Genomic DNA, 27,707 nt, shown 5'->3' with positions numbered 1-27,707 from the left:
ATGTGTCTTGGCTAAGGTGTCTTGGCTAATGTGTCTTGGCTAAGGTGTCTTGGCAAAGGTGTCTTGGCTAATGTGTCTTGGCTAAGGTGTCTTGGCTAAGGTGTCTTGGCTAAGGTGTCTTGGCTAAGGTGTCTTGGCTAATGTGTCTCGGCTAATGTGTCTTGGCTAAGGTGTCTTGACTAATGTGTCTTGGCTAAGGTGTCTCGGCTAATGTGTCTTGGCTAAGGTGTCTTGGCTAATGTGTCTCGGCTTAGGTGTCTTGGCTAAAGTGTCTTGGCTAATGTGTCTTGGCTAATGTGTCTTGACTAATGTGTCTTGGCTAATGTGTCTCGTCTAATGTGTCTTGGCTAATGTGTCTTGGCTAATGTGTCTTGGCTAAGGTGTCTTGGCTAAGGTGTCTTGGCTAAAGTGTCTTGGCTAATGTGTCTTGGCTAATGTGTCTCGTCTAATGTGTCTTGGCTAATGTGTCTTGGCTAAGGTGTCTTGGCTAATGTGTCTTGGCTAATGTGTCTCGTCTAAGGTGTCTTGGCTAATGTGTCTCGGCTAGTGTGTCTTGGCTAAGGTGTCTTGGCTAATGTGTCTTGGCTAAGGTGTCTTGGCTAATGTGTCTTGGCTAATGTGTCTCAGCTTATGTGTCTTGGCTAATAAGTCTTGACTAATGTGTCTTGGCTAGTGTGTCTTGGCTAAGGTGTCTTGGCTATTGTGTCTTGGCTAATGTGTCTTGGCTAAGGTGTCTTGTCTAAGGTGTCTTGGCTAATGTGTCTTGGCTAATGTGTCTTGGCTAATGTGTCTTGGCTAAGGTGTCTTGGCTAAGGTGTCTTTGCTAATGTGTCTTGGCTAAGGTGTCTTGGCTAAGGTGTCTTGGCTAATGTGTCTTGGCTAATGTGTCTTGGCTAATAAGTCTTGGCTAATGTGTCTTGGCTAAGGTGTCTTGGCTAATGTGTCTCGGCTAATGTGTCTTGGCTAAGGTGTCTTGGCTAATGTGTTTTGGCTAATGTGTCTTGGCTAAGGTGTCTTGACTAATGTGTCTTGGCTAAGGTGTCTTGGCTAAGGTGTCTTGGCTAATGTGTCTTGGCTAAGGTGTCTTGACTAATGTGTCTTGGCTAAGGTGTCTTGGCTAATGTGTCTCGGCTAAAGTGTCTTGGCTAAGGTGTCTTGGCTAATGTGTCTTGGCTAAGGTGTCTTGGCTAAGGTGTCTTGGCTAATGTGTCTTGGCTAATGTGTCTCGGCTAAGGTGTCTTGGCTAAGGTGTCTTGGCTAATGTGTCTTGGCTAAGGTGTCTTGGCTAAGGTGTCTTGGCTAAGGTGTCTTGGCTAATGTGTCTTGGCTAAGGTGTCTTGGCTAATGTGTCTTGGCTAAGGTGTCTTGGCAAAGGTGTCTTGGCTAAGGTGTCTTGGCTAATGTGTCTTGGCTATGGTGTCTCGGCTAAGGTGTCTAGGCTAATGTGTCTTGGCTAATGTGTCTTGGCTAATGTGTCTTGGTTAAGGTGTCTTGGCTAAGGTGTCTTGGCTAAGGTGTCTTCGCTAATGTGTCTTGGCTAAGGTGTCTTGGCTAATGTGTCTTGGCTAATGTGTCTTGGCTAGTGTGTCTTGGCTAAGGTGTCTTGGCTAATGTGTCTTGGCTAAGGTGTCTTGGCTAATGTGTCTTGGCTAATGTGTCTCGGCTAATGTGTCTTGGCTAAGGTGTCTTGGCTAATGTGTCTTGGCTAATGTGTCTTGGCTAAGGTGTCTTGGCTAATGTGTCTTGGCTAAGGTGTCTTGGCTAATGTGTCTTGGCTAATGCGTCTGGGCTTATGTGTCGTCGCTAATGTGTCTTGGCTAATGTGTCTTGGCTTATGTGTCTCGGCTAATGTGTCTTGGCTAATGTGTCTTGGCTAATGTGTCTTGGCTAAGGTGTCTTGGCTAAGGTGTTTTGGCTAAGGTGTCTTGGCTAATGTGTCTTGGCTAATGTGTCTTGGCGAATGTGTCTTGGCTAATGTGTCTTGGCTAATGTGTCTCGGCTAATGTGTCTTGGCTAAGGTGTATTGGCTAATGTGTCTTGGCTAAGGTGTCTTGGCTAATGTGTCTTGGCTAAGGTGTCTTGGCTAATGTGTCTTGGCTAATGTGTGTTGGCTAAGGTGTCTAGGCTAAGGTGTCTTGGCTAATGTGTCTATGCTAAGGTGTCTTGGCTAAGGTGTCTTGGCTAAGGTGTCTTGGCTAATGTGTCTTGGCTAATGTGTCTTGGCTAAGGTGTCTTGGCTAATGTGTCTTGGCTAATGTGTCTTGGCTAATGTGTCTTGGCTAAGGTGTCTTGGCTAAGGTGTCTTGGCTAAGGTGTCTTGGCTAAGGTGTCTTGGCTTATGTGTCTTGGCTTATGTGTCTTGGCTAAGGTGTCTTGGCTAAGGTGTCTTGGCTAATGTGTCTTGGCTAATGTGTCTTGGCTAATGTGTCTTGGCTATGGTGTCTTGGTTAAGGTGTCTTGGCTAAGGTGTCTTGGCTAATGTGTCTTGGCTAATGTGTCTTGGCTAAGGTGTCTTGGCTAAGGTGTCTTGGCTAATGTGTCTTGGCTAATGTGTCTTGGCTAATGTGTCTTGGCTAAGGTGTCTTGGCTAAGGTGTCTTGGCTAATGTGTCTTGGCTAATGTGTCTTGGCTAATGTGTCTTGGCTAATGTGTGTTGGCTAATGTGTCTAGGCTAAGGTGTCTTGGCTAATGTGTCTTGGCTAAGGTGTCTTGGCTAATGTGTCTTGGCTAAGGTGTCTTGGCTAAGGTGTCTTGGCTAATGTGTCTTGGCTAATGTGTCTTGGCTAAGGTGTCTTGGCTAATGTGTCTTGGCTAAGGTGTCTTGGCTAATGTGTCTTGGCTAAGGTGTCTTGGCTAATGTGTCTTGGCTAAGGTGTCTTGGCTAAGGTGTCTTGGCTAATGTGTCTTGGCTAATGTGTCTTGGCTAAGGTGTCTTGGCTAAGGTGTCTTGGCTAAGGTGTCTTGGCTAAGGTGTCTTGGCTAATGTGTCTTGGCTAATGTGTCTTGGCTAAGGTGTCTTGCCTAATGTGTCTTGGCTAATGTGTCTTGGCTAATGTGTCTTGGCTAATGTGTCTTGGCTAATGTGTCTTGGCTAATGTGTCTTGGCTAATGTGTCTTGGCTAAGGTGTCTTTTCTAATGTGTCTTGGCTAAGGTGTCTTGGCTAATGTGTCTTGGCTAAGGTGTCTAGGCTAAGGTGTCTTGGCTAATGTGTCTTGGCTAATGTGTCTTGGCTAAGGTGTCTTGGCTAATGTGTCTTGGCTAATGTGTCTTGGCTAATGTGTCTTGGCTAATGTGTCTTGGCTAATGTGTCTTGGCTAATGTGTCTTGGCTAATGTGTCTTGGCTAATGTGTCTTGGCTAATGTGTCTTGGCTAATGTGTCTTGGCTAATGTGTCTTGGCTAATGTGTCTTGGCTAAGGTGTCTTGGCTAATGTGTCTAGGCTAAGGTGTCTAGGCTAAGGTGTCTTTTCTAATGTGTCTTCGCTAATGTGTCTTGGCTAAGGTGTCTTGGCTAATGTGTCTTGGCTAAGGTGTCTTGGCTAATGTGTCTTGGCTTATGTGTCTTTGCTAAGGTGTCTTGGCTAAGGTGTCTTGGCTAAGGTGTCTTGGCTAAGGTGTCTTGGCTAATGTGTCTTGGCTAAGGTGTCTTGGCTAATGTGTCTTGGCTAATGTGTCTTGGCTAATGTGTCTTGGCTAAGGTGTCTTGGCTAATGTGTCTTGGCTAAGGTGTCTTGGCTAAGGTGTCTTGGCTAAGGTGTCTTGGCTAATGTGTCTTGGCTTATGTGTCTTGGCTAATGTGTCTTGGCTAAGGTGTCTTTTCCAAGGTGTCTCGGCTAAGGTGTCTTGGCTAATGTGTCTTGGCTAATGTGTCTTGGCTAATGTGTCTTGGCTAATGTGTGTAGCTAAGGTGTTTAGGCTAAGGTGTCTTGGCTAATGTGTCTTGGCTAATGTGTCTTGGCTAAGGTGTCTTGGCTAAGGTGTCTTGGCTAAGGTGTCTTGGCTAAGGTGTCTTGGCTAAGGTGTCTTGGCTAAGGTGTCTTGGCTAAGGTGTCTTGGCTAATGTGTCTTGGCTATGGTGTCTTGGCTAAGGTGTCTTGCCTAATGTGTCTTGGCTAATGTGTCTTGGCTAATGTGTCTTGGCTAAGGTGTCTTGGCTAAGGTGTCTTGGCTAAGGTGTCTTCGCTAATGTGTCTTGGCTAAGGTGTCTTGGCTAATGTGTCTTGGCTAATGTGTCTTGGCTAAGGTGTCTTGGCTAAGGTGTCTTGGCTAAGGTGTCTTGGCTAATGTGTCTTGGCTAATGTGTCTTGGCTAATGTGTCTTGGCTAATGTGTCTTGGCTAATGTGTCTTGGCTAAGGTGTCTAGGCTAAGGTGTCTTTTCTAATGTGTCTTGGCTAATGTGTCTTGGCTAATGTGTCTTGGCTAAGGTGTCTTGGCTAATGTGTCTTGGCTAAGGTGTCTTGGCTAAGGTGTCTTGGCTAATGTGTCTTGGCTAATGTGTCTTGGCTAATGTGTCTTGGCTAATGTGTCTTGGCTAAGGTGTCTTGGCTAATGTGTCTAGGCTAAGGTGTCTAGGCTAAGGTGTCTTTTCTAATGTGTCTTGGCTAATGTGTCTTGGCTAAGGTGTCTTGGCTAATGTGTCTTGGCTAAGGTGTCTTGGCTAATGTGTCTTGGCTAATGTGTCTTGGCTAAGGTGTCTTGGCTAAGGTGTCTTGGCTAAGGTGTCTTGGCTAATGTGTCTTGGCTAAGGTTTCGTGGCTAATGTGTCTCGGCTTATGTGTCTTGGCTTATGTGTCTTGGCTAATGTGTCTTGGCTAAGGTGTCTTGGCTAAGGTGTCTTGGCTAATGTGTCTTGGCTAATGTGTCTTGGCTAAGGTGTCTTGGCTAAGGTGTCTTGGCTAAGGTGTCTTGGCTAATGTGTCTTGGCTAATGTGTCTTGGCTAAGGTGTCTTGGCTAAGGTGTCTTGGCTAAGGTGTCTTGGCTAAGGTGTCTTGGCTAATGTGTCTTGGCTAAGGTGTCTTGGCTAATGTGTCTCGGCTAATGTGTGTTGGCTAAGGTGTCTAGGCTAAGGTGTCTTGGCTAATGTGTCTTGGCTAAGGTATCTTGACTAATGTGTCTTGGCTAAGGTGTCTTGGCTAAGGTGCCTTGGCTAATGTGTCTTGGCTAATGTGTCTTGGCTAAGGTGTCTTGGCTAATGTGTCTTGGCTAAGGTGTCTTGGCTAAGGTGTCTTGGCTAATGTGTCTTGGCTAATGTGTCTTGGCTAAGGTGTCTTGGCTAAGGTGTCTTGGCTAATGTGTCTTGGCTAATGTGTCTTGGCTAATGTGTCTTGGCTAATGTGTCTTGGCTAATGTGTCTTGGCTAATGTGTCTTGGCTAATGTGTCTTGGCTAAGGTGTCTTGACTAATGTGTCTTGGCTAAGGTGTCTTGGCTAAGGTGCCTTGGCTAATGAGTCTTGGCTAATGTGTCTTGGCTAAGGTGTCTTGGCTAATGTGTCTTGGCTAAGGTGTCTTGGCTAAGGTGTCTTGGCTAATGTGTCTCGGCTAATGTGTCTTGGCTAATGTGTCTTGGCTAATGTGTCTTGGCTAATGTTTCTTGGCTAATGTGTCTTGGCTAATGTGTCTTGGCTAATGTGTCTTGGCTAAGGTGTCTTGGCTAATGTGTCTTGGCTATTGTGTCTTGGCTAATGTGTCTTGGCTAAGGTGTCTTGGCTAATGTGTCTTGGCTAAGGTGTCTTGGCTAAGGTGTCTTGGCTAAGGTGTCTTGGCTAATGTGTCTTGGCTAATGTGTCTTGGCTAATGTGTCTTGGCTAAGGTGTCGTTTCCAAGGTGTCTCGGCTAAGGTGTCTTGGCTAAGGTGTCTTGGCTAAGGTGTCTTGGCTAATGTGTCTTGGCTAATGTGTCTTGGCTAATGTGTCTTGACTAATGTGTCTTGGCTAAGGTGTCTTGTCTAATGTGTCTTGGCTAAGGTGTCTTGGCCAATGTGTCTTGGCTAAGGTGTCTTGGCTAATGTGTCTTTTCTAATGTGTCTTGGCTAATGTGTCTTGGCTAATGCGGCTTGGCTAAGGTGTCTTGGCTAATGTGTCTTGGCTAATGTGTCTTGGCTAAGGTGTCTTGGCTAATGTGTCTTGGCAAAGGTGTCTTGGCTAAGGTGTCTTGGCTAATGTGTCTTGGCTAATGTGTCTTGGCTAATGTGTCTTGGCTAATGTGTCTTGGCTAAGGTGTCTTGGCTAATGTGTCTTGGCTAATGTGTCTTGGCTAATGTGTCTTGGCTAAGGTGTCTTGGCTAATGTGTCTTGGCTAAGGTGTCTTGGCTAATGTGTCTTGGCTAATGTGTCTTGGCTAATGTGTCTTGGCTAATGTGTCTTGGCTTAGGTGTCTTGGCTAATGTGTCTTGGCTAATGTGTCTTGGCTAATGTGTCTTGGCTAATGTGTCTTGGCTAATGTGTCTCGGCTAATGTGTCTTGGCTAATGTGTCTCGGCTAATGTGTCTTGGCTAATGTGTCTTGGCTAATGTGTCTTGGCTAATGTGTCTTGGCTAATGTGTCTTGGCTAAGGTGTCTTGGCTAATGTGTCTTGGCTAATGTGTCTTGGCTAAGGTGTCTTGGCTAATGTGTTTTGGCTAATGTGTCTTGGCTAATGTGTCTCGGCTAAGGTGTCTTGGCTAATGTGTCTTGGCTAATGTGTCTTGGCTAATGTGTCTTGGCTAATGTATCTTGGCTAATGTGTCTTGGCTAATGTGTCTTGGCTACTGTGTCTTTGCTAAGGTGTCTTGGCTAATGTGTCTTGGCTAAGGTGTCTTGGCTAAGGTGTCTTGGCTAATGTGTCTTGGCTAAGGTGTCTTGGCTAAGGTGTCTTGGCTAATGTGTCTTGGCTAATGTGTCTTGGCTAATGTGTCTTGGCTAAGGTGTCTTGGCTAAGGTGTCTTGGCTAAGGTGTCTTGGCTAATGTGTCTTGGCTAATGTGTCTTGGCTAATGTGTCTTGGCTAAGGTGTCTTGGCTAAGGTGTCTTGGCTAATATGTCTTGGCTAATGTGTCTTGGCTAATGTGTCTTTGCTAAGGTGTCTTGGCTAATGTGTCTTGGCTAAGGTGTCTTGGCTAATGTGTCTTGGCTAAGGTGTCTTGGCTAATATGTCTTGGCTAATGTGTCTTGGCTAATGTGTCTTTTCTAAGGTGTCTTGGCTAATGTGTCTTGGCTAATGTGTCTTGGCTAAGGTGTCTTGGCTAATGTGTCTTGGCTAATGCGTCTGGGCTTATGTGTCGTCGCTAATGTGTCTTGGCTAATGTGTCTTGGCTAAGGTGTCTCGGCTAATGTGTCTTGGCTAATGTGTCTTGGCTAATGTGTCTTGGCTAAGGTGTCTTGGCTAAGGTGTCTTGGCTAAGGTGTCTTGGCTTATGTGTCTTGGCTAATGTGTCTTGGCTAATGTGTCTCGGCTAATGTGTCTTGGCTAATGTGTCTTGGCTAATGTGTCTTGGCTAATGCGTCTTGGCTAAGGTGTCTTGGTTAATGTGTCTTGGCTAAGGTGTCTTGGCTAATGTGTCTTGGCTAATGTGTCTTGGCTAATGTGTCTTGGCTAAGGTGTCTTGGCTAAGGTGTCTTGGCTAATGTGTCTTGGCTAAGGTGTCTTGGCTAATGTGTCTTGGCTAATGTGTCTTGGCTAATGTGTCTTGGCTAAGAAGTCTTGGCTAAGGTGTCTTGGCTAATGTGTCTTGGCTAATGTGTCTTGGCTAATGTGTCTTGGCTAATGTGTCTTGGCTAATGTGTCTTGGCTAATGTGTCTTGGCTAATGTGTCTTGGCTAAGGTGTCTTGGCTAATGTGTCTTGGCTAAAGTGTCTTGGCTAATGTGTCTTGGCTAAGGTGTCTTGGCTAAGGTGTCTTGGCTAATGTGTCTTGGCTTATGTGTCTTGGCCAATGTGTCTTGGCTCATGTGTCTTGGCTAAGGTGTCTTGGCTACGGTGTCTTGGTTAAGGTGTCTTGGCTAAGGTGTCTTCGCTAAGGTGTCTTGGCTAATGTGTCTTCGCTAAGGTGTCTTGGCTAAGGTGTCTTCGCTAAGGTGTCTTGGCTAAGGTGTCTTGGCTCATGTGTCTTGGCTAAGGTGTCTTGGCTAAGGTGTCTTGGCTAATGTGTCTTGGCTAAGGTGTCTTGGCTAAGGTGTCTTGGCTAATGTGTCTTTTCTAATGTGTCTTGGCTAAGGTGTCTTGGCTAATGTGTCTTGGCTAAGGTTTCTTGGCTAATGTGTCTTGGCTAATGTGTCTAGGCTAATGTGTCTTGGCTAAGGTGTCTTGGTTAATGTGTCTTGGCTAAGGTGTCTTGGCTAATGTGTCTTGGCTAAGGTGTCTTGGCTAATGTGTCTTGGCTAAGGTGTCTTGGCTAATGTGACTTGGCTAAGGTGTCTTGGCTAATGTGTCTTGGCTAATGTGTCTTGGCTAATGTGTCTTGGCTAATGTGTCTTGGCTAATGTGTCTTGGCTAAGGTGTCTTGGCTAATGTGTCTTGGCTAATGTGTCTTGGCTAATGTGTCTTGGCGAATGTTTCTTGGCTAATGTGTCTTGGCTAAGGTGTCTTGGCTAAGGTGTCTTGGCTAATGTGTCTTGGCTAATGTGTCTTGACTAAGGTTTCTTGGCTAAGGTGTCTTGGCTAATGTGTCTTGGCTAAGGTGTCTTGGCTAATGTGTCTTGGCTAATGTGTCTTGGCTAAGGTGTCTTGGCTAATGCGGCTTGGCTAAGGTGTCTTGGCTAATGTGTCTTGGCTAATGTGTCTTGGCTAAGATGTCTTGGCAAATGTGTCTTGGCGAATGCGTCTTGGCTAAGTTGTCTTGGCTAATGTGTCTTGGCTAAGGTGCCTTGGCTAATGTGTCTTTGCTAAGGTGTCTTGGCTAATGTGTCTTGGCTAATGTGTCTTGGCTAAGGTGTCTTGGCTAAAGTGTCTCGGCTAATGTGTCTTGGCTAATGTGTCTTGGCTAATGTGTCTTGGCTAAGATGTCTTGGCAAATGTGTCTTGGCGAATGCGTCTTGGCTAAGTTGTCTTGGCTAATGTGTCTTGGCTTATGTGTCTTGGCTAATGTGTCTTGACTAAGGTGTCTTGGCTAATGTGTCTTGGCTAATGTGTCTTGGCTAATGTGTCTTGGCTATTGTGTCTTGGCTAATGTGTCTTGGCTAATGTGTCTTGGCTAAGGTGTCTTGGCTAATGTGTCTTGGCTAAGGTGTCTTGGCTAAGGTGTCTTGGCTAATGTGTCTTGGCTAATGTGTCTTGGCTAATGTGTCTTGGCTAAGGTGTCTTGCCTAATGTGTCTTGGCTAATGTGTCTTGGCTAATGTGTCTTGGCTAATGTGTCTTGGCTAATGTGTCTTGGCTAATGTGTCTTGGCTAATGTGTCTTGGCTAAGGTGTCTTTTCTAATGTGTCTTGGCTAAGGTTTCTTGGCTAATGTGTCTTGGCTAAGGTGTCTTGGCTAATGTGTCTTGGCTAAGGTGTCTTGGCTAAGGTGTCTTGGCTAATGCGGCTTGGCTAAGGTGTCTTGACTAATGTGTCTTGGCTAAGGTGTCTTGGCTAATGTGTCTTGGCTAATGTGTCTTGGCTAAGATGTCTTGGCTTATGTGTCTTGGCGAATGTGTCTTGGCTAATGTGTCTTGGCTAAGGTGTCTTGGCTAATGTGTCTTGGCTAATGTGTCTTGGCTAAGGTGTCTTGGCTAATGTGTCTTGGCTAAGGTGTCTTGGCTAAGGTGTCTTGGCTAATGCGTCTGGGCTTATGTGTCGTCGCTAATGTGTCTTGGCTAATGTGTCTTGGCTTATGTGTCTCGGCTAATGTGTCTTGGCTAATGTGTCTTGGCTAATGTGTCTTGGCTAAGGTGTCTTGGCTAAGGTGTTTTGGCTAAGGTGTCTTGGCTAATGTGTCTTGGCTAATGTGTCTTGGCGAATGTGTCTTGGCTAATGTGTCTTGGCTAATGTGTCTCGGCTAATGTGTCTTGGCTAAGGTGTATTGGCTAATGTGTCTTGGCTAAGGTGTCTTGGCTAATGTGTCTTGGCTAATGTGTCTTGGCTAATGTGTCTTGGCTAATGTGTGTTGGCTAAGGTGTCTAGGCTAAGGTGTCTTGGCTAATGTGTCTATGCTAAGGTGTCTTGGCTAATGTGTCTTGGCTAAGGTGTCTTGGCTAAGGTGTCTTGGCTAATGTGTCTTGGCTAATGTGTCTTGGCTAAGGTGTCTTGGCTAATGTGTCTTGGCTAATGTGTCTTGGCTAATGTGTCTTGGCTAAGGTGTCTTGGCTAAGGTGTCTTGGCTAAGGTGTCTTGGCTAAGGTGTCTTGGCTTATGTGTCTTGGCTTATGTGTCTTGGCTAAGGTGTCTTGGCTAAGGTGTCTTGGCTAATGTGTCTTGGCTAATGTGTCTTGGCTAATGTGTCTTGGCTATGGTGTCTTGGTTAAGGTGTCTTGGCTAAGGTGTCTTGGCTAATGTGTCTTGGCTAATGTGTCTTGGCTAATGTGTCTTGGCTAAGGTGTCTTGGCTAAGGTGTCTTGGCTAATGTGTCTTGGCTAATGTGTCTTGGCTAATGTGTCTTGGCTAATGTGTGTTGGCTAATGTGTCTAGGCTAAGGTGTCTTGGCTAATGTGTCTTGGCTAAGGTGTCTTGGCTAATGTGTCTTGGCTAAGGTGTCTTGGCTAAGGTGTCTTGGCTAATGTGTCTTGGCTAATGTGTCTTGGCTAAGGTGTCTTGGCTAATGTGTCTTGGCTAAGGTGTCTTGGCTAATGTGTCTTGGCTAAGGTGTCTTGGCTAATGTGTCTTGGCTAAGGTGTCTTGGCTAAGGTGTCTTGGCTAATGTGTCTTGGCTAATGTGTCTTGGCTAAGGTGTCTTGGCTAATGTGTCTTGGCTAAGGTGTCTTGGCTAAGGTGTCTTGGCTAAGGTGTCTTGGCTAATGTGTCTTGGCTAATGTGTCTTGGCTAATGTGTCTTGGCTAAGGTGTCTTGCCTAATGTGTCTTGGCTAATGTGTCTTGGCTAATGTGTCTTGGCTAATGTGTCTTGGCTAATGTGTCTTGGCTAATGTGTCTTGGCTAATGTGTCTTGGCTAAGGTGTCTTTTCTAATGTGTCTTGGCTAAGGTGTCTTGGCTAATGTGTCTTGGCTAAGGTGTCTAGGCTAAGGTGTCTTGGCTAATGTGTCTTGGCTAATGTGTCTTGGCTAAGGTGTCTTGGCTAATGTGTCTTGGCTATGGTGTCTTGGCTAATGTGTCTTGGCTAATGTGTCTTGGCTAATGTGTCTTGGCTAATGTGTCTTGGCTAATGTGTCTTGGCTAATGTGTCTTGGCTAATGTGTCTTGGCTAATGTGTCTTGGCTAATGTGTCTTGGCTAATGTGTCTTGGCTAATGTGTCTTGGCTAAGGTGTCTTGGCTAATGTGTCTAGGCTAAGGTGTCTAGGCTAAGGTGTCTTTTCTAATGTGTCTTCGCTAATGTGTCTTGGCTAAGGTGTCTTGGCTAATGTGTCTTGGCTAAGGTGTCTTGGCTAATGTGTCTTGGCTTATGTGTCTTTGCTAAGGTGTCTTGGCTAAGGTGTCTTGGCTAAGGTGTCTTGGCTAATGTGTCTTGGCTAAGGTGTCTTGGCTAATGTGTCTCGGCTAAGGTGTCTTGGCTAATGTGTCTTTGCTAATGTGTCTTGGCTATGGTGTCTCGGCTAAGGTGTCTAGGCTAATGTGTCTTGGCTAATGTGTCTTGGCTAAGGTGTCTTGGCTAAGGTGTCTTGGCTAATGTGTCTTGGCTAAGGTGTCTTGGCTAAGGTGTCTTGGCTAATGTGTCTTGGCTAAGGTGTCTTGGCTAAGGTGTCTTGGCAAATGTGTCTTGGCTAAAGTGTCTTGGCTTAGGTGTCTTGGCTAATGTGTCTCGGCTAAGGTGTCTTGGCTAATGTGTCTTGGCTAAGGTGTCTTGGCTAAGGTGTCTTGGCTAAGGTGTCTTGGCTAAGGTGTCTTGGCTAAGGTGTCTTGGCTAAGGTGTCTTGGCTAATGTGTCTTGGCTAAGGTGTCTTGGCTAAGGTGTCTTGGCTAAGGTGTCTTGGCTAAGGTGTCTTGGCTAAGGTGTCTTGGCTAAGGTGTCTTGGCTAATGTTTCTTGGCTAAGGTGTCTTGGCTAAGGTGTCTTGGCTAAGGTGTCTTGGCTAAGGTGTCTTGGCTAAGGTGTCTTGGCTAAGGTGTCTTGGCTAATGTGTCTTGGCTAATGTGTCTTGGCTAATGCGTCTTGGCTAAGGTGTCTTGGCTAATGTGTCTTGGCTAAGGTGTCTTGGCTAAGGTGTCTTGGCTAAGGTGTCTTGGCTAATGTGTCTTGGCTAATGTGTCTTGGCTAATGTGTCTTGGCTAAGGTGTCTTTTCCAAGGTGTCTCGGCTAAGGTGTCTTGGCTAATGTGTCTTGGCTAATGTGTGTTGGCTAATGTGTCTTGGCTAATGTGTGTTGGCTAAGGTGTTTAGGCTAAGGTGTCTTGGCTAATGTGTCTTGGCTAATGTGTCTTGGCTAAGGTGTCTTGGCTAAGGTGTCTTGGCTAAGGTGTCTTGGCTAAGGTGTCTTGGCTAAGGTGTCTTGGCTAAGGTGTCTTGGCTAATGTGTCTTGGCTATGGTGTCTCGGCTAAGGTGTCTAGGCTAATGTGTCTTGGCTAATGTGTCTTGGCTAATGTGTCTTGGCTAAGGTGTCTCGGCTAAGGTGTCTTGGCTAAGGTGTCTTCGCTAATGTGTCTTGGCTAAGGTGTCTTGGCTAATGTGTCTTGGCTAATGTGTCTTGGCTAAGGTGTCTTGGCTAAGGTGTCTTGGCTAAGGTGTCTTGGCTAATGTGTCTTGGCTAATGTGTCTTGGCTAATGTGTCTTGGCTAATGTGTCTTGGCTAATGTGTCTTGGCTAAGGTGTCTTGGCTAAGGTGTTTTGGCTAAGGTGTCTTGGCTAATGTGTCTTGGCTAATGTGTCTTGGCGAATGTGTCTTGGCTAATGTGTCTTGGCTAATGTGTCTCGGCTAATGTGTCTTGGCTAAGGTGTATTGGCTAATGTGTCTTGGCTAAGGTGTCTTGGCTAATGTGTCTTGGCTAATGTGTCTTGGCTAATGTGTCTTGGCTAATGTGTGTTGGCTAAGGTGTCTAGGCTAAGGTGTCTTGGCTAATGTGTCTATGCTAAGGTGTCTTGGCTAATGTGTCTTGGCTAAGGTGTCTTGGCTAAGGTGTCTTGGCTAATGTGTCTTGGCTAATGTGTCTTGGCTAAGGTGTCTTGGCTAATGTGTCTTGGCTAATGTGTCTTGGCTAATGTGTCTTGGCTAAGGTGTCTTGGCTAAGGTGTCTTGGCTAAGGTGTCTTGGCTAAGGTGTCTTGGCTTATGTGTCTTGGCTTATGTGTCTTGGCTAAGGTGTCTTGGCTAAGGTGTCTTGGCTAATGTGTCTTGGCTAATGTGTCTTGGCTAATGTGTCTTGGCTATGGTGTCTTGGTTAAGGTGTCTTGGCTAAGGTGTCTTGGCTAATGTGTCTTGGCTAATGTGTCTTGGCTAAGGTGTCTTGGCTAAGGTGTCTTGGCTAATGTGTCTTGGCTAATGTGTCTTGGCTAATGTGTCTTGGCTAAGGTGTCTTGGCTAAGGTGTCTTGGCTAATGTGTCTTGGCTAATGTGTCTTGGCTAATGTGTCTTGGCTAATGTGTGTTGGCTAATGTGTCTAGGCTAAGGTGTCTTGGCTAATGTGTCTTGGCTAAGGTGTCTTGGCTAATGTGTCTTGGCTAAGGTGTCTTGGCTAAGGTGTCTTGGCTAATGTGTCTTGGCTAATGTGTCTTGGCTAAGGTGTCTTGGCTAATGTGTCTTGGCTAAGGTGTCTTGGCTAATGTGTCTTGGCTAAGGTGTCTTGGCTAATGTGTCTTGGCTAAGGTGTCTTGGCTAAGGTGTCTTGGCTGATGTGTCTTGGCTAATGTGTCTTGGCTAAAGTGTCTTGGCTAATGTGTCTTGGCTAAGGTGTCTTGGCTAAGGTGTCTTGGCTAATGTGTCTTGGCTAATGTGTCTTGGCTAATGTGTCTTGGCTAAGGTGTCTTGCCTAATGTGTCTTGGCTAATGTGTCTTGGCTAATGTGTCTTGGCTAATGTGTCTTGGCTAATGTGTCTTGGCTAATGTGTCTTGGCTAATGTGTCTTGGCTAAGGTGTCTTTTCTAATGTGTCTTGGCTAAGGTGTCTTGGCTAATGTGTCTTGGCTAAGGTGTCTAGGCTAAGGTGTCTTGGCTAATGTGTCTTGGCTAATGTGTCTTGGCTAAGGTGCCTTGGCTAATGTGTCTTGGCTATGGTGTCTTGGCTAATGTGTCTTGGCTAATGTGTCTTGGCTAATGTGTCTTGGCTAATGTGTCTTGGCTAATGTGTCTTGGCTAATGTGTCTTGGCTAATGTGTCTTGGCTAATGTGTCTTGGCTAATGTGTCTTGGCTAAGGTGTCTTGGCTAAGGTGTCTTGGCTAAGGTGTCTTGGCTAATGTGTCTTGGCTAATGTGTCTTGGCTAATGTGTCTTGGCTAATGTGTCTTGGCTAATGTGTCTTGGCTAAGGTGTCTTGGCTAAGGTGTCTTGGCTAATGTGTCTTGGCTTATGTGTCTTTGCTAAGGTGTCTTGGCTAAGGTGTCTTGGCTAAGGTGTCTTGGCTAATGTGTCTTGGCTAAGGTGTCTTGGCTAATGTGTCTCGGCTAAGGTGTCTTGGCTAATGTGTCTTTGCTAATGTGTCTTGGCTATGGTGTCTCGGCTAAGGTGTCTAGGCTAATGTGTCTTGGCTAATGTGTCTTGGCTAAGGTGTCTTGGCTAAGGTGTCTTGGCTAATGTGTCTTGGCTAAGGTGTCTTGGCTAATGTGTCTTGGCTAATGTGTCTTGGCTAATGCGTCTTGGCTAAGGTGTCTTGGCTAATGTGTTTTGGCTAAGGTGTCTTGGCTAAGGTGTCTTGGCTAAGGTGTCTTGGCTAATGTGTCTTGGCTAATGTGTCTTGGCTAATGTGTCTTGGCTAAGGTGTCTTTTCCAAGGTGTCTCGGCTAAGGTGTCTTGGCTAATGTGTCTTGGCTAATGTGTCTTGGCTAATGTGTCTTGGCTAATGTGTGTTGGCTAAGGTGTTTAGGCTAAGGTGTCTTGGCTAATGTGTCTTGGCTAATGTGTCTTGGCTAAGGTGTCTTGGCTAAGGTGTCTTGGCTAAGGTGTCTTGGCTAAGGTGTCTTGGCTAAGGTGTCTTGGCTAATGTGTCTTGGCTATGGTGTCTCGGCTAAGGTGTCTAGGCTAATGTGTCTTGGCTAATGTGTCTTGGCTAATGTGTCTTGGCTAAGGTGTCTCGGCTAAGGTGTCTTGGCTAAGGTGTCTTCGCTAATGTGTCTTGGCTAAGGTGTCTTGGCTAATGTGTCTTGGCTAATGTGTCTTGGCTAAGGTGTCTTGGCTAAGGTGTCTTGGCTAAGGTGTCTTGGCTAATGTGTCTTGGCTAATGTGTCTTGGCTAATGTGTCTTGGCTAATGTGTCTTGGCTAATGTGTCTTGGCTAAGGTGTCTTGGCTAAGGTGTTTTGGCTAAGGTGTCTTGGCTAATGTGTCTTGGCTAATGTGTCTTGGCGAATGTGTCTTGGCTAATGTGTCTTGGCTAATGTGTCTCGGCTAATGTGTCTTGGCTAAGGTGTATTGGCTAATGTGTCTTGGCTAAGGTGTCTTGGCTAATGTGTCTTGGCTAATGTGTCTTGGCTAATGTGTCTTGGCTAATGTGTGTTGGCTAAGGTGTCTAGGCTAAGGTGTCTTGGCTAATGTGTCTATGCTAAGGTGTCTTGGCTAATGTGTCTTGGCTAAGGTGTCTTGGCTAAGGTGTCTTGGCTAATGTGTCTTGGCTAATGTGTCTTGGCTAAGGTGTCTTGGCTAATGTGTCTTGGCTAATGTGTCTTGGCTAATGTGTCTTGGCTAAGGTGTCTTGGCTAAGGTGTCTTGGCTAAGGTGTCTTGGCTAAGGTGTCTTGGCTTATGTGTCTTGGCTTATGTGTCTTGGCTAAGGTGTCTTGGCTAAGGTGTCTTGGCTAATGTGTCTTGGCTAATGTGTCTTGGCTAATGTGTCTTGGCTATGGTGTCTTGGTTAAGGTGTCTTGGCTAAGGTGTCTTGGCTAATGTGTCTTGGCTAATGTGTCTTGGCTAAGGTGTCTTGGCTAAGGTGTCTTGGCTAATGTGTCTTGGCTAATGTGTCTTGGCTAATGTGTCTTGGCTAAGGTGTCTTGGCTAAGGTGTCTTGGCTAATGTGTCTTGGCTAATGTGTCTTGGCTAATGTGTCTTGGCTAATGTGTGTTGGCTAATGTGTCTAGGCTAAGGTGTCTTGGCTAATGTGTCTTGGCTAAGGTGTCTTGGCTAATGTGTCTTGGCTAAGGTGTCTTGGCTAATGTGTCTTGGCTAAGGTGTCTTGGCTAAGGTGTCTTGGCTGATGTGTCTTGGCTAATGTGTCTTGGCTAAAGTGTCTTGGCTAATGTGTCTTGGCTAAGGTGTCTTGGCTAAGGTGTCTTGGCTAATGTGTCTTGGCTAATGTGTCTTGGCTAATGTGTCTTGGCTAAGGTGTCTTGCCTAATGTGTCTTGGCTAATGTGTCTTGGCTAATGTGTCTTGGCTAATGTGTCTTGGCTAATGTGTCTTGGCTAATGTGTCTTGGCTAATGTGTCTTGGCTAAGGTGTCTTTTCTAATGTGTCTTGGCTAAGGTGTCTTGGCTAATGTGTCTTGGCTAAGGTGTCTTGGCTAAGGTGTCTTGGCTAATGTGTCTTGGCTAATGTGTCTTGGCTAAGGTGCCTTGGCTAATGTGTCTTGGCTATGGTGTCTTGGCTAATGTGTCTTGGCTAATGTGTCTTGGCTAATGTGTCTTGGCTAATGTGTCTTGGCTAATGTGTCTTGGCTAATGTGTCTTGGCTAATGTGTCTTGGCTAATGTGTCTTGGCTAATGTGTCTTGGCTAATGTGTCTTGGCTAAGGTGTCTTGGCTAAGGTGTCTTGGCTAAGGTGTCTTGGCTAATGTGTCTTGGCTAATGTGTCTTGGCTAATGTGTCTTGGCTAATGTGTCTTGGCTAATGTGTCTTGGCTAAGGTGTCTTGGCTAAGGTGTCTTGGCTAATGTGTCTTGGCTTATGTGTCTTTGCTAAGGTGTCTTGGCTAAGGTGTCTTGGCTAAGGTGTCTTGGCTAATGTGTCTTGGCTAAGGTGTCTTGGCTAATGTGTCTCGGCTAAGGTGTCTTGGCTAATGTGTCTTTGCTAATGTGTCTTGGCTATGGTGTCTCGGCTAAGGTGTCTAGGCTAATGTGTCTTGGCTAATGTGTCTTGGCTAAGGTGTCTTGGCTAAGGTGTCTTGGCTAATGTGTCTTGGCTAAGGTGTCTTGGCTAATGTGTCTTGGCTAATGTGTCTTGGCTAATGCGTCTTGGCTAAGGTGTCTTGGCTAATGTGTTTTGGCTAAGGTGTCTTGGCTAAGGTGTCTTGGCTAAGGTGTCTTGGCTAATGTGTCTTGGCTAATGTGTCTTGGCTAATGTGTCTTGGCTAAGGTGTCTTTTCCAAGGTGTCTCGGCTAAGGTGTCTTGGCTAATGTGTCTTGGCTAATGTGTCTTGGCTAATGTGTCTTGGCTAATGTGTGTTGGCTAAGGTGTTTAGGCTAAGGTGTCTTGGCTAATGTGTCTTGGCTAATGTGTCTTGGCTAAGGTGTCTTGGCTAAGGTGTCTTGGCTAAGGTGTCTTGGCTAAGGTGTCTTGGCTAAGGTGTCTTGGCTAATGTGTCTTGGCTATGGTGTCTCGGCTAAGGTGTCTAGGCTAATGTGTCTTGGCTAATGTGTCTTGGCTAATGTGTCTTGGCTAAGGTGTCTTGGCTAAGGTGTCTTGGCTAAGGTGTCTTCGCTAATGTGTCTTGGCTAAGGTGTCTTGGCTAATGTGTCTTGGCTAATGTGTCTTGGCTAAGGTGTCTTGGCTAAGGTGTCTTGGCTAAGGTGTCTTGGCTAATGTGTCTTGGCTAATGTGTCTTGGCTAATGTGTCTTGGCTAATGTGTCTTGGCTAATGTGTTTTGGCTAAGGTGTCTTGGCTAATGTGTCTAGGCTAAGGTGTCTAGGCTAAGGTGTCTTTTCTAATGTGTCTTGGCTAATGTGTCTTGGCTAATGTGTCTTGGCTAAGGTGTCTTGGCTAATGTGTCTTGGCTAAGGTGTCTTGGCTAAGGTGTCTTGGCTAAGGTGTCTTGGCTAATGTGTCTTGGCTAATGTGTCTTGGCTAATGTGTCTTGGCTAATGTGTCTTGGCTAATGTGTCTTGGCTAATGTGTCTTGGCTAAGGTGTCTTGGCTAATGTGTCTAGGCTAAGGTGTCTAGGCTAAGGTGTCTTTTCTAATGTGTCTTCGCTAATGTGTCTTGGCTAAGGTGTCTTGGCTAATGTGTCTTGGCTAAGGTGTCTTGGCTAATGTGTCTTGGCTTATGTGTCTTTGCTAAGGTGTCTTGGCTAAGGTGTCTTGGCTAATGTGTCTTGGCTAATGTGTCTTGGCTAATGTGTCTTGGCTAAGGTGTCTTGGCTAAGGTGTCTTGGCTAAGGTGTCTTGGCTAAGGTGTCTTGGCTAATGTGTCTTGGCTAATGTGTCTTGGCTAAGGTGTCTTGGCTAAGGTGTCTCGGCTAAGGTGTCTTGGCTAAGGTGTCTTGGCTAAGGTGTCTTGGCTAAGGTGTCTTGGCTAATGTGTCTCGGCTAAGGTGTCTTGGCTAATGTGTCTTGGCTAAGGTGTCTTGGCTAAGGTGTCTTGGCTAATGTGTCTTGGCTAATGTGTCTCGGCTAAGGTGTCTTGGCTAATGTGTCTTGGCTAAGGTGTCTTGGCTAAGGTGTCTTGGCTAAGGTGTCTTGGCTAATGTGTCTCGGCTAAAGTGTCTTGGCTAAGGTGTCTTGGCTAAGGTGTCTTGGCTAAGGTGTCTTGGCTAATGTGTCTTGGCTAAGGTGTCTTGGCTAATGTGTCTTGGCTAAGGTGTCTTGGCTAATGTGTCTTTGCTAATGTGTCTTGGCTATGGTGTCTCGGCTAAGGTGTCTAGGCTAATGTGTCTTGGCTAATGTGTCTTGGCTAAGGTGTCTTGGCTAAGGTGTCTTGGCTAATGTGTCTTGGCTAAGGTGTCTTGGCTAATGTGTCTTGGCTAATGTGTCTTGGCTAATGTGTCTTGGCTAAGGTGTCTTGGCTAATGTGTCTTGGCTAAGGTGTCTTGGCTAAGGTGTCTTGGCTAAGGTGTCTTGGCTAATGTGTCTTGGCTAATGTGTCTTGGCTAATGTGTCTTGGCTAAGGTGTCTTTTCCAAGGTGTCTCGGCTAAGGTGTCTTGGCTAATGTGTCTTGGCTAATGTGTCTTGGCTAATGTGTCTTGGCTAATGTGTGTTGGCTAAGGTGTTTAGGCTAAGGTGTCTTGGCTAATGTGTCTTGGCTAATGTGTCTTGGCTAAGGTTTCTTGGCTAAGGTGTCTTGGCTAAGGTGTCTTGGCTAAGGTGTCTTGGCTAAGGTGTCTTGGCTAAGGTGTCTTGGCTAATGTGTCTTGGCTATGGTGTCTCGGCTAAGGTGTCTAGGCTAATGTGTCTTGGCTAATGTGTCTTGGCTAATGTGTCTTGGCTAAGGTGTCTTGGCTAAGGTGTCTTGGCTAAGGTGTCTTCGCTAATGTGTCTTGGCTAAGGTGTCTTGGCTAATGTGTCTTGGCTAATGTGTCTTGGCTAATGTGTCTTGGCTAATGTGTCTTGGCTAAGGTGTCTTGGCTAATGTGTCTTGGCTGATGTGTCTTGGCTAATGTGTCTTGGCTAATGTGTCTTGGCTAATGTGTCTTGGCTAAGGTGTCTTGGCTAATGTGTCTAGGCTAAGGTGTCTAGGCTAAGGTGTCTTTTCTAATGTGTCTTGGCTAATGTGTCTTGGCTAATGTGTCTTGGCTAAGGTGTCTTGGCTAATGTGTCTTGGCTAAGGTGTCTTGGCTAAGGTGTCTTGGCTAATGTGTCTTGGCTAATGTGTCTTGGCTAATGTGTCTTGGCTAATGTGTCTTGGCTAATGTGTCTTGGCTAAGGTGTCTTGGCTAATGTGTCTAGGCTAAGGTGTCTAGGCTAAGGTGTCTTTTCTAATGTGTCTTGGCTAATGTGTCTTGGCTAAGGTGTCTTGGCTAATGTGTCTTGGCTAAGGTGTCTTGGCTAATGTGTCTTGGCTAATGTGTCTTGGCTAAGGTGTCTTGGCTAAGGTGTCTTGGCTAAGGTGTCTTGGCTAATGTGTCTTGGCTAAGGTTTCTTGGCTAATGTGTCTCGGCTTATGTGTCTTGGCTTATGTGTCTTGGCTAATGTGTCTTGGCTAAGGTGTCTTGGCTAAGGTGTCTTGGCTAATGTGTCTTGGCTAATGTGTCTTGGCTAAGGTGTCTTGGCTAAGGTGTCTTGGCTAAGGTGTCTTGGCTAAGGTGTCTTGGCTAATGTGTCTTGGCTAATGTGTCTTGGCTAAGGTGTCTTGGCTAAGGTGTCTTGGCTAAGGTGTCTTGGCTAATGTGTCTTGGCTAAGGTGTCTTGGCTAATGTGTCTCGGCTAATGTGTGTTGGCTAAGGTGTCTAGGCTAAGGTGTCTTGGCTAATGTGTCTTGGCTAAGGTATCTTGACTAATGTGTCTTGGCTAAGGTGTCTTGGCTAAGGTGCCTTGGCTAATGTGTCTTGGCTAATGTGTCTTGGCTAAGGTGTCTTGGCTAAGGTGTCTTGGCTAAGGTGTCTTGGCTAAGGTGTCTTGGCTAATGTGTCTTGGCTAATGTGTCTTGGCTAAGGTGTCTTGGCTAAGGTGTCTTGGCTAATGTGTCTTGGCTAATGTGTCTTGGCTAATGTGTCTTGGCTAATGTGTCTTGGCTAATGTGTCTTGGCTAATGTGTCTTGGCTAAGGTGTCTTGACTAATGTGTCTTGGCTAAGGTGTCTTGGCTAAGGTGCCTTGGCTAATGTGTCTTGGCTAATGTGTCTTGGCTAAGGTGTCTTGGCTAATGTGTCTTGGCTAAGGTGTCTTGGCTAAGGTGTCTTGGCTAATGTGTCTCGGCTAATGTGTCTTGGCTAATGTGTCTTGGCTAATGTGTCTTGGCTAATGTTTCTTGGCTAATGTGTCTTCGCTAATGTGTCTTGGCTAATGTGTCTTGGCTAAGGTGTCTTGGCTAATGTGTCTTGGCTAATGTGTCTTGGCTAATGTGTCTTGGCTAAGGTGTCTTGGCTAATGTGTCTTGGCTAAGGTGTCTTGGCTAAGGTGTCTTGGCTAAGGTGTCTTGGCTAATGTGTCTTGGCTAATGTGTCTTGGCTAATGTGTCTTGGCTAAGGTGTCGTTTCCAAGGTGTCTCGGCTAAGGTGTCTTGGCTAAGGTGTCTTGGCTAAGGTGTCTTGGCTAATGTGTCTTGGCTAATGTGTCTTGGCTAATGTGTCTTGGCTAATGTGTCTTGGCTAAGGTGTCTTGTCTAATGTGTCTTGGCTAAGGTGTCTTGGCCAATGTGTCTTGGCTAAGGTGTCTTGGCTAATGTGTCTTTTCTAATGTGTCTTGGCTAATGTGTCTTGGCTAATGCGGCTTGGCTAAGGTGTCTTGGCTAATGTTTCTTGGCTAATGTGTCTTGGCTAAGGTGTCTTGGCTAATGTGTCTTGGCAAAGGTGTCTTGGCTAAGGTGTCTTGGCTAAGGTGTCTTGGCTAATGTGTCTTGGCTAATGTGTCTTGGCAAAGGTGTCTTGGCTAATGTGTTTTGGCTAATGTGTCTTGGCTAATGTGTCTTGGCTAAGGTGTCTTGGCTAAAGTGTCTTGGCTAAGGTGTCTTGGCTAAGGTGTCTTGGCTAAGGTGTCTTGGCTAAGGTGTCTTGGCTAAGGTGTCTTGGCTAAGGTGTCTTGGCTAAGGTGTCTTGGCTAAGGTGTCTTGGCTAATGTGTCTTGGCTAAGGTGTCTTGGCTAAGGTGTCTTGGCTAAGGTGTCTTGGCTAAGGTGTCTTGGCTAAGGTGTCTTGGCTAAGGTGTCTTGGCTAAGGTGTCTTGGCTAAGGTGTCTTGGCTAAGGTGTCTTGGCTAAGGTGTCTTGGCTAATGTGTCTTGGCTAATGTGTCTTGGCTAATGTGTCTTGGCTAAGGTGTCTTGGCTAAGGTGTCTTGGCTAATGTGTCTAGGCTAAGGTGTCTAGGCTAAGGTGTCTTGGCTAATGTAACTTGGCTAATGTGTCTTGGCTAATGTGTCTTGGCTAATGTGTCTTGGCTAAGGTGTCTTGGCTAAGGTGTCTTGGCTAATGTGTCTTGGCTAATGTGTCTAGGCAAATGTGTCTTGGCAAATGTGTCTTGGCTAATGTGTCTTGGCTAATGTGTCTTGGCTAATGTGTCTTGGCTAATGTGTCTTGGCTAATGTGTCTTGGCTAATGTGTCTTGGCTAATGTGTCTTGGCTAACGTGTCTTGGCTAAAGTGTCTTGGCTAATGTGTCTTGGCTAATGTGTCTTGGCTATGGTGTCTCGGCTAAGGTGTCTTGGCTAATGTGTCTTGGCTAATGTGTCTTGGCTAAGGTGTCTTGGCCAATGTGTCTTGGCTTATGTGTCTTGGCAAATGTGTCTTGGCTAAGGTGTCTTGGCTAATGTGTCTTGGCTAATGTGTCTTGGCTAATGTGTCTTGGCTAAGGTGTCTTTGCTAAGGTGTCTTGGCTAAGGTGTCTTGGCTAAGGTGTCTTGGCTAAGGTGTCTTGGCTAAGGTGTCTTTGCTAAGGTGTCTTGGCTAAGGTGTCTTGGCTAAGGTGTCTTGGCTAAGGTGTCTTGGCTAATGTGTCTTGGCTAATGTGTCTTGGCTAAGGTGTCTTGGCTAATGTGTCTTGGCTAAGGTGTCTTGGCTAAGGTGTCTTGGCTAAGGTGTCTTGGCTAATGTGTCTTGGCTAAGGTGTCTTGGCTAAGGTGTCTTGGCTAAGGTGTCTTGGCTAAGGTGTCTTGGCTAAGGTGTCTTGGCTAAGGTGTCTTGGCTAAGGTGTCTTGGCTAAGGTGTCTTGGCTAAGGTGTCTTGGCTAAGGTGTCTTGGCTAAGGTGTCTTGGCTAAGGTGTCTTGGCTAAGGTGTCTTGGCTAAGGTGTCTTGGCTAAGGTGTCTTGGCTAAGGTGTCTTGGCTAATGTGTCTTGGCTAATGTGTCTTGGCTAATGTGTCTTGGCTAAGGTGTCTTGGCTAAGGTGTCTTGGCTAATGTGTCTAGGCTAAGGTGTCTAGGCTAAGGTGTCTTGGCTAATGTAACTTGGCTAATGTGTCTTGGCTAATGTGTCTTGGCTAATGTGTCTTGGCTAAGGTGTCTTGGCTAAGGTGTCTTGGCTAATGTGTCTTGGCTAATGTGTCTAGGCAAATGTGTCTTGGCAAATGTGTCTTGGCTAATGTGTCTTGGCTAATGTGTCTTGGCTAATGTGTCTTGGCTAATGTGTCTCGGCTAATGTGTCTTGGCTAATGTGTCTTGGCTAATGTGTCTTGGCTAACGTGTCTTGGCTAAAGTGTCTTGGCTAATGTGTCTTGGCTAATGTGTCTTGGCTATGGTGTCTCGGCTAAGGTGTCTTGGCTAATGTGTCGTGGCTAATGTGTCTTGGCTAAGGTGTCTTGGCTAATGTGTCTTGGCTTATGTGTCTTGGCAAATGTGTCTAGGCTAAGGTGTCTTGGCTAATGTGTCTTGGCTAATGTGTCTTGGCTAAGGTGTCTTGGCTAATGTGTCTTGGCTAATGTGTCTTGGCTGAGGTGTTTTTTCTAAGGTGTCTTGGCCAAGGTGTCTTGGCTAAGGTGTCTTGGCTAAGGTGTCTTGGCTAAGGTGTCTTGGCTAAGGTGTCTTGGCTAAGGTGTCTTGGCTAATGTGTCTTGGCTAATGTGTCTTGGCTAAGGTGTCTTGGCTAATGTGTCTTGGCTAAGGTGTCTTGGCTAAGGTGTCTTTGCTAATGTGTCTTGGCTAAGGTGTCTTGGCTAATGTGTCTTGGCTAAGGTGTCTTGGTTAAGGTGTCTTGGCTAAGGTGTCTTGGCTAATGTGTCTTGGCTAATGTGTCTTGGCTAAGGTGTCTTGGCTAAGGTGTCTTGGCTAATGTGTCTTGGCTAATGTGTCTTGGCTAATGTGTCTTTTCTAAGGTGTCTTGGCTAATGTGTCTTGGCTAATGTGTCTTGGCTAAGGTGTCTTGGCTAATGTGTCTTGGCTAATGTGTCTTGGCTAAAGCGTCGTGGCTAATGTGTCTTGGCTAATGTGTCTCGGCAAATGTGTCTCGGCTATTGGGTCTTGGCTAAGGTGTCTTGACTAAGGTGTCTCGGCTAAGGTGTCTTGGCTAATGTGTCTTGGCTAATGTGTCTTGGCTAAGGTGTCTTGGCTAAGGTGTCTTGGCTAAGGTGTCTTGGCTAAGGTGTCTTGGCTAAGGTGTCTTGGCTAAGGTGTCTTGGCTAATGTGTCTTGGCTAAGGTGTCTTGGCTAAGGTGTCTTGGCTAAGGTGTCTTGGCTAATGTGTCTTGGCTAACGTGTCTTGGCTAATGTGTCTTGGCTAATGTGTCTTGGCTAATGTGTCTTGGCTAAGGTGTCTTGGCTAATGTGTCTTGGCTAATGTGTCTTGGCTATGGTGTCTCGGCTAAGGTGTCTTGGCTAATGTGTCTTGGCTAAGGTGTCTTGGCTAAGGTGTCTTGGCTAAGGTGTCTTGGCTAAGGTGTCTTGGCTAATGTGTCTTGGCTAATGTGTCTTGGCAAAGGTGTCTTGGCTAATGTGTCTTGGCTAATGTGTCTTGGCTAATGTGTCTTGGCTAAGGTGTCTTGGCTAATGTGTATTGGCTAATGTGTCTTGGCTAAGGTGTCTTGGCTAAGGTGTCTTGGCTAATGTAACTTGGCTAATGTGTCTTGGCTAATGTGTCTTGGCTAATGTGTCTTGGTTAAGGTGTCTTGGCTAAGGTGTCTTGGCTAATGTGTCTTGGCTAAGGTGTCTTGGCTAATGTGTCTTGGCTGAGGTGTCTTGGCTAATGTGTCTTGGCTAATGTGTCTTGGCTATGGTGTCTCGGCTAAGGTGTCTTGGCTAATGTGTCTTGGCTAATGTGTCTTGGCTAATGTGTCTTGGCTATGGTGTCTTGGCTAATGTGACTTGGCTAATGTGTCTTGGCTAATGTGTCTTGGCTAATGTGTCTTGGCTAATCTGTCTTGGCTAAGGTGTCTTGGCTAATGTGTCTTGGCTAAGGTGTCTTGGCTAAGGTGTCTTGGCTAATGTGTCTTGGCAAAGGTGTCTTGGCTAAGGTGTCTTGGCTAAGGTGTCTTGGCTAATGTGTCTAGGCTAAGGTGTCTAGGCTAAGGTGTCTTGGCTAATGTAACTTGGCTAATGTGTCTTGGCTAATGTGTCTTGGCTAATGTGTCTTGGCTAAGGTGTCTTGGCTAAGGTGTCTTGGCTAATGTGTCTTGGCTAATGTGTCTAGGCTAATGTGTCTTGGCAAATGTGTCTTGGCTAATGTGTCTTGGCTAATGTGTCTTGGCTAATGTGTCTTGGCTAATGTGTCTTGGCTAATGTGTCTTGGCTAATGTGTCTTGGCTAATGTGTCTTGGCTAACGTGTCTTGGCTAAAGTGTCTTGGCTAATGTGTCTTGGCTAATGTGTCTTGGCTATGGTGTCTCGGCTAAGGTGTCTTGGCTAATGTGTCGTGGCTAATGTGTCTTGGCTAAGGTGTCTTGGCTAATGTGTCTTGGCTAATGTGTCTTGGCAAATGTGTCTTGGCTAAGGTGTCTTGGCTAAGGTGTCTTGGCTAAGGTGCCTTGGCTAATGTGTCTTGGCTAAGGTGTCTTGGCTAAGGTGTCTTGGCTAATGTGTCTTGGCTAAGGTGTCTTGGCTAATGTGTCTTGGCTAAGGTGTCTTGGTTAAGGTGTCTTGGCTAAGGTGTCTTGGCTAATGTGTCTTGGCTAATGTGTCTTGGCTAAGGTGTCTTGGCTAAGGTGTCTTGGCTAAGGTGTCTTGGCTAATGTGTCTTGGCTAATGTGTCTTTTCTAAGGTGTCTTTTCTAAGGTGTCTTGGCTAATGTGTCTTGGCTAATGTGTCTTGGCTAAGGTGTCTTGGCTAATGTGTCTTGGCTAATGTGTCTTGGCTAAAGTGTCGTGGCTAATGTGTCTTGGCTAAGGTGTCTTGGCTAAGGTGTCTTGGCTAATGTGTCTTGGCTAATGTGTCTTGGCTAATGTGTCTTGGCTAAGGTGTCTTGGCTAATGTGTCTTGGCTAAAGTGTCTTGGCTAATGTGTCTTGGCTAAGGTGTCTTGGCTAAGGTGTCTTGGCTAATGTGTCTTGGCTAATGTGTCTTGGCTAATGTGTCTTGGCTAATGTGTCTTGGCTAAGGTGTCTTGGCTAATGTGTCTAGGCTAAGGTGTCTAGGCTAAGGTGTCTTTTCTAATGTGTCTTGGCTAATGTGTCTTGGCTAAGGTGTCTTGGCTAATGTGTCTTGGCTAAGGTGTCTTGGCTAATGTGTCTTGGCTTATGTGTCTTTGCTAAGGTGTCTTGGCTAAGGTGTCTTGGCTAAGGTGTCTTGGCTAAGGTGTCTTGGCTAATGTGTCTTGGCTAATGTGTCTTGGCTAATGTGTCTTGGCTAAGGTGTCTTGGCTAAGGTGTCTTGGCTAAGGTGTCTTGGCTAATGTGTCTTGGCTAAGGTGTCTTGGCTAATGTGTCTCGGCTAATGTGTGTTGGCTAAGGTGTCTAGGCTAAGGTGTCTTGGCTAATGTGTCTTGGCTAAGGTATCTTGACTAATGTGTCTTGGCTAAGGTGTCTTGGCTAAGGTGCCTTGGCTAATGTGTCTTGGCTAATGTGTCTTGGCTAATGTGTCTTGGCTAATGTGTCTTGGCTAAGGTGTCTTGGCTAAGGTGTCTTGGCTAATGTGTCTTGGCTAATGTGTCTTGGCTAATGTGTCTTGGCTAATGTGTCTTGGCTAATGTGTCTTGGCTAATGTGTCTTGGCTAATGTGTCTTGGCTAATGTGTCTTGGCTAATGTGTCTTGGCTAAGGTGTCTTGACTAATGTGTCTTGGCTAAGGTGCCTTTTCTAATGTGTCTTGGCTAATGTGTGTTGGCTAAGGTGTCTAGGCTAAGGTGTCTTGGCTAATGTGTCTTGGCTAAGGTATCTTGACTAATGTGTCTTGGCTAAGGTGTCTTGGCTAAGGTGTCTTGGCTAAGGTGTCTTGGCTAATGTGTCTTGGCTAATGTGTCTTGGCTAATGTGTCTTGGCTAAGGTGTCTTGGCTAAGGTGTCTTGGCTAAGGTGTCTTGGCTAATGTGTCTTGGCTAAGGTGTCTTGGCTAATGTGTCTTGGCTAATGTGTGTTGGCTAAGGTGTCTAGGCTAAGGTGTCTTGGCTAATGTGTCTTGGCTAAGGTATCTTAAATAATGTGTCTTGGCTAAGGTGTCTTGGCTAAGGTGCCTTGGCTAATGTGTCTTGGCTAATGTGTCTTGGCTAATGTGTCTTGGCTAATGTGTCTTGGCTAAGGTGTCTTGGCTAAGGTGTCTTGGCTAATGTGTCTTGGCTAAGGTGTCTTGGCTAATGTGTCTTGGCTAATGTGTCTTGGCTAATGTGTCTTGGCTAATGTGTCTTGGCTAATGTGTCTTGGCTAATGTGTCTTGGCTAATGTGTCTTGGCTAATGTGTCTTGGCTAATGTGTCTTGGCTAATGTGTCTTGGCTAAGGTGTCTTGGCTAAGCTGTCTTGGCTAATGTGTCTCGGCTAATGTGTCTTGGCTAATGTGTCTTGGCTAATGTGTCTTGGCTAATGTTTCTTGGCTAATGTGTCTTGGCTAATGTGTCTTGGCTAATGTGTCTTGGCTAAG

The 27,707-nt window shown here is 45.9% G+C and overlaps 4 long non-coding RNA genes across 4 annotated transcripts; all 4 read left to right on the top strand.

Annotated features, from left to right (window-relative positions):
• The first annotated feature begins 677 nt into the window (after positions 1-677).
• LOC125774585 (uncharacterized) lies at positions 678-25,851 on the top strand. Its single transcript, XR_007421069.1, has 3 exons — positions 678-856; positions 24,362-24,753; positions 25,664-25,851. It is a non-coding gene; the product is annotated as an uncharacterized LOC125774585 (long non-coding RNA).
• Positions 1,514-22,206, top strand: LOC125774587 (uncharacterized). The gene is made up of 3 exons (XR_007421070.1): positions 1,514-1,682; positions 6,274-7,029; positions 21,646-22,206. It is a non-coding gene; the product is annotated as an uncharacterized LOC125774587 (long non-coding RNA).
• Positions 4,159-5,936, top strand: LOC125774592 (uncharacterized). Its single transcript, XR_007421076.1, has 3 exons — positions 4,159-4,201; positions 4,370-4,425; positions 5,854-5,936. It is a non-coding gene; the product is annotated as an uncharacterized LOC125774592 (long non-coding RNA).
• Positions 19,524-21,294, top strand: LOC125774590 (uncharacterized). The gene is made up of 3 exons (XR_007421073.1): positions 19,524-19,769; positions 20,078-20,217; positions 20,918-21,294. It is a non-coding gene; the product is annotated as an uncharacterized LOC125774590 (long non-coding RNA).
• Positions 25,852-27,707: the final 1,856 nt, after the last annotated feature.

The sequence above is a fragment of the Anopheles funestus genome, unplaced genomic scaffold, assembly GCF_943734845.2.
Source record: "Anopheles funestus unplaced genomic scaffold, idAnoFuneDA-416_04 scaffold_34_ctg1, whole genome shotgun sequence".
Lineage (NCBI taxonomy): Eukaryota > Metazoa > Arthropoda > Insecta > Diptera > Culicidae > Anopheles > Anopheles funestus.
Note: the sequence above shows the minus strand (reverse complement) of the source record. Positions and strands in the feature narration are given on the sequence as shown.